Raw genomic sequence first — 5,466 nt, 5'->3', positions numbered from 1 at the left:
CAGGACAGAGGAGAGTTAGTCTAGACCCATGGTTCTCAACCCAGGTGGAGTTGGGTAGTACATTAGAACTCCAACCCCAAAGGCTTATCAGAACCTTGGGAAGAAGAGGGTCTGTCATATGTATTTTGAAAACCACCACCCCCAGGTGATTCCAATGTCTCCTGCTCCCAGGTAAAAACCATTATTCTATTTTCTGTTCTCAAGTCTATCCACTTGTTCTCAAATTTGGCTTGCCTTTGGAATCCCCTGGGGAGTTTTAAAAAAAATACTGATGCCTACACCCTGCGCCCTCCCAGAGATTCTGATTTAATTGGTACTTAGTATAGCTTGAGCTCAAGGCGTTGTAAAGATTCCCCAGCTGACTCTCATGGGTACTGAAGTTTGAGAACCACTGTTTTAGACGCTATGCTCCAATTCCATTGGTCGGACTCATCTTACCTCTTCTTGGCAGCTACTTCATGCTCTTGATTCATACTGAGTTAATAATCAACTAGTTCCTATAAGTTTTTTCTTTCTACAATCAATTGCTAAGTCACATTTTCCCATCCTGTACTTTGCTACTGAAACTTTAATCCTTCTTAAATTTTATTTTATTAGATAGGGCCTGTGGCTCTAGTCAGTCAAGATTTTCTCACACCCTAATTCTTTTATCGAATGTATTTTGTATTCCTCTCGGCTTACCATAGTCTAGACATTTAAGGAGGTGTCTTCTGTCTAAGACATTGATTGAAATGCTGACTACAATAAAGAGTCTCGCTCCTCTGTCCTAGGGTCCTCTATCTGGGCTGACATTGGGCATGAATCAGTGCATTGAGACATAGTTTCAATTTGCCTGATTTTACTTTATTTATTTATTTATTTATTTATTTATTTTTTAAAGAACCTGTATTTCCAGCCACTTTCTTTTTTTTTCTTTTTCTTTTTAAAATTTATTTATTTATTTATTTTTGGCTGTGTTGGGTCTTCGTTTCTGTGCGAGGGCTTTCTCTAGTTGCGGCAAGCGGGGGCCACTCTTCATCGCGGTGCGCGGGCCTCTCACTGTCGCGGCCTCTCCCGTTGTGAAGCACAGGCTCCAGAAGTGCAGGCTCAGTAGTTGTGGCTCACGGGCCCAGCTGCTCCGCGGCATGTGGGATCTTCCCAGACCAGGGCTCGAACCCGCGTCCCCTGCATTGGCAGGCAGACTCTCAACCACTGCGCCACCAGGGAAGCCCCTGATTTTACTTTTATACAGAGCATATTTATCCATTTTTCATAAGTTATATACGGAAAATGAGCCCCCTTCCTGACTTTCAACAGTTCCTTCTTGGTCTCTTGTATAGGTTACTCCTCCTCTGCCCGTCACTCAAAAACGTTAGATTTCTTGATGATTCCACTTGGATCCATGCTTTTCTAATCTACATGCTCTTCTACTATATTTTAAGCCACTACGTGGACACTGATGGCTGACTGGCCCTGTCTTCCCTCTAAGTTTCAGGATCACATATATAACTGCTTGCTGGAAATCTCCAAATAGATAACTTTCAAGTTCGTCACATCAACGTGTTCAGAACCAAATTCATCATCTCTCATATGCCCAAACCTGATTCTCCATCTGATTCCCCATATCAACTACCATCATTTATCTAGGCACCATGCTGGGAATCTATGAGTTAGTCTTGATTTATCATACTCTTCCTTTACCAAATCAAATGCCACTACATTATGCCTGTCTCACATCCCATATTTCTCAAATCTGTTCCTCCTTTCAACCCACACCATCACTACCCTAGTCCAGCCACTAGCCTCCTCTTGATTTGTTTCTATCAATAACGCCTAAGCCAGGCTCCGGGATTCCTGCTTTGACTCACATCATTGCCAAAGGGGCTCATCTAATTTGCAAATCCGACAGTTTTCCTCCAGCAACGAAAACATTTCAGTAGTGTTTTGTTTGCTGCTATAATAAAGTTGAAGTTCGTCAACTTGGCAAAACATTTCTTCTCTGAACCTGGCCTCATCATGCATCTCCTGCCATTTGCCACTTTGCACTTTCTAACAATATCACACCGAGTTTTATTCTCCCACTAAACATGATACCCCATGCCCTGCACCACTACTGAAGCAGATGCCTCCGTTTGGAATACCCTGCTTCATCAACGGTCCAATTCCAGCTCATTCTTCCATACTCAACTTCCACCTTATCTTCTTCAGGTGGGTAAACTCCCCCTCTGAGCTCTCTCACCATTCTGGACATATTCCTTTCATAGCAAGTACCACTCTATTTGGAATTGTCCCTTTCTGTACGTGTCTCCTCTACCAGGCAATTATTCATCTTCGCATTCCTAGTGATTGGCTGGCATATAGTAAATACTTTAGAAATGGTGGTCGAATTTTTAGTGAAGACCATGGGCTCAGTGTGAATAACATTTCCCGGACCTATGTATCTATTAAACCTGACATATACATACATAAAATATATGTATCTATATAATATGTATATGTATCTATATACATATGTGTATATGTGTGTGTGTGTGTGTATTGTTTCATTGGACGTAACTGTTCTTAGCAAACTCAAGTCCTAGTTCCCAATGCTTCTTTCTTAGAACAGGGGTCAGCATAGTAAATACAGTAAATTTTACACTTAGTAAAAGTAGGCTTTTGCAGGCCATACGGTCTCTGTTGCAACTTCTCCAAAATGCTGCCATATCACAAAAGCAGTCATAAACAAATGGGCATGGCTTCATTGCAATAAAACTTTATTTACAAAAATAAGCAACAGGCCAGATTTGACCCATAGATCATTTGTCTGCTCCTGACCTAGAGGCTTCCAAACAAACTCTTTAAAAATACAACATCTGTCTTCCACAGGAGGCCTCCATACCACCACCACATCTCTAGTGATCCCTGAGAAGTTCCAGCTTGTTTTGTGAGTTCTCAACACCAACATTGTTGGGCTGCAGAAAACAGCCTTTGCCATCACTGCCAGGAAGGGGGTGAGGCAACAGTATACTCACTTGGTGCCGAGGAAAATAAACGTTGACTCCCAAAGAGAGGTCCCTGAGGATGAAGTGGAACTTGTGATCACCATCACGCAAAATCCAAGCCAACACAAGATCACAGACTGGTTCTGGAACAGACAGAAGGACGTGAAGGATGGAAATCACATCCAGGTTCTGGCCAGTGATCTGGATGACAAGCTCCATAAAGAGTAGGAAAACCCAAGAAAGATTCAGGGGCTACTTCTGGTGCCTTTATTCCAAGGCCAGCACCCCAAAACCACTGGGGCAGTGGCCACACCGTAGGTGTGACCAAGAAGAAACAGGTCTACAGGCCTGTTTAGACACCTAAATAGTTTATACACCTGAAACAAATCTAACCTCAAGCCACTGGTCTTTGTTATGTAAAATTTCCCTTCTTACACTTTGTGAAAATAGGGGCAGTACTTACCCATCTCTGGCAAACTGGCACTTCTACCATTCTGTATAATTCTACTTCTTTATAAACTGGATCCGCCATATGATTTGCACCTTTTTCATAGTACATTGGGTTGCCATTTATTACATTTGGGAGACTGTTTACAGTAACTGGGTCCTCCCACCTTGGGATTCTCTTTCTCTTGCGGGCGTGCCTCTCCTCCCCTCCCATCCTTACTCTCCTCCGGAAGAAGACAGAAGTAAAATTGAGCTTCAATCGCTTACTTTTTCCTAAGTAGATCACAGCCAACTTGACTCTACCCAATGGGCCTGCTGCTTCTTTGTTCCTCTTTTTAAGTCACACTTTAAAAGCTGTGTTTATTGTCCCCTGTGTATTTGCCAACCTCAACTCCTTTTGACCTCCGGATTTATGCTGCTTCTATGTAGTTGCTCTTGGACAGGTGCCCTTTCTTCGTATAACACTTTTTTTATCTTATAAGAGGAGGGTTCACTTCACTGCAGTGGGACAGCAGACTGTAGAGAACTGAGAGCTGGAAAAGGATTTTCAGGGATAGGGAAAGTATTCAGCTGTGGCAGATGAGGCAGGAACCCAGTTGACCAGGCTTTGATACCTATTAGAATATTCCATGAAGACAGGGTTTGTTGTTTTGTTTTGTTTTCTATTTTGTTCACTATTATATTTCCAGGTCCTAGAACAGTGCCTGGCACTCAGTAAATATTTGTTGAATGGATGAACATGGTTATCAATGGACAGAGCAGCATTCAGGTGAAAGATCAGCCAAACACAGTATTCAAAACCATATAACCAGGGACCCTAATAGGTAGGCAGACCCTGATTACAGATGATCCAGGACAGGTGACTTAAGCAAAAAGCACCAGGCAAGTCTGCTGGCCGGTAGCAGAGCTTCAGCACTGCCAAGGCATTAGGAATAGAAACGCAGACTGGGAAAGAAACATCCTACAGAGCAAGGGAGGGCTCTTGTCTTACAAGCACACTGCACCCGGCATTTTATTCACCATGGGCTTCAGGCCCACGGGAAGTGGCAAACTTAAGTTTTATATATGAGCCACATTGCTGGGAATAGCAGCAAAGCTGTCTTGATGCTGATTTCCAGTTAGGCAAAAGCTCCTTAAATTCCTCCTGTCTAACCTAGCTCCTGATTCTAACCTAAAAATTTGAAATGAGATTTCCTAAAAATCGATTAGTCAGATATTTTCTTTAGAATCAAAAGCAGAAGTAAAGGCTCTTTGAGAACTCTCCCTGTAATACCCCTGGCACCCAAAGAGAGCATCCATAGTGTAGGGTGCCAAACCGGATTCAAAGATGGGGCTAGCAGCTATGGCATCTATCCCTGTGGAGTGACCCACAGCCAGTGATAGTTTAGAAGCTTGGGGAGCAGGGAAGGCGGGACTTGATGATTCTTGAGAGTGAAATTCTAACTTATCTATATTTCTTAAGTTTTATATTTGCTAAGTGAATTTCTTTTAAGTGAGGATGTATAAAATATAAATATAAAAAACAAAGAAGGAGTTTTACAGGTGAAACAACTAGGCAGGTGTCATTTTTTTTTTTTTTTTTTTTTTTTGCAGTTGGACCATGTCTAAGCTGTGTCTCTAGTTCCTAACTCAATGTCTGCTGGGAGCCAATAAAAATTTGTTGAATAAACGAATATGTGAATAAAAGAATGAAAATAGCCAACTGATTAAAATCATTTCACCTTATTTTGTTTAATTCAATGTATTTGTGTCAGGATTGACAATTTTGATGTAACCCAAAGGTCTTAATTGAGAAGTGTCTCAGTGCTCATTCGAGTCAAGGGGACAATTAGGGCTCCCTGCCTAAGGCACAGCAGGATGTGTTAAAAGAGAGGTAAAAGTGTGATGTTCTACCAACTTACAAAGGCATTTTTCTCTATTTATTTTTTAAAGGCTTTGAGCAAGATTCTTGAAAAAAGCTCTTAAAAAATACTGTATCATGTACCAAGCACATGATACTTGAGGCAGTTTCAGTGTAGAAAAATAATGAAAAGACAAAAACAACACAAATCTACTA

At 41.6% G+C, this 5,466-nt stretch overlaps 1 pseudogene; it reads left to right on the top strand.

The window, feature by feature from the left end:
* Window positions 1-2,076: 2,076 nt before the first annotated feature.
* On the top strand, window positions 2,077-3,319 carry LOC137769173 (small ribosomal subunit protein uS13-like; annotated as a pseudogene).
* Window positions 3,320-5,466: the final 2,147 nt, after the last annotated feature.

This window comes from Eschrichtius robustus, chromosome 9 (assembly GCF_028021215.1).
Source record: "Eschrichtius robustus isolate mEscRob2 chromosome 9, mEscRob2.pri, whole genome shotgun sequence".
NCBI lineage: Eukaryota > Metazoa > Chordata > Mammalia > Artiodactyla > Eschrichtiidae > Eschrichtius > Eschrichtius robustus.
Note: the sequence above shows the minus strand (reverse complement) of the source record. Positions and strands in the feature narration are given on the sequence as shown.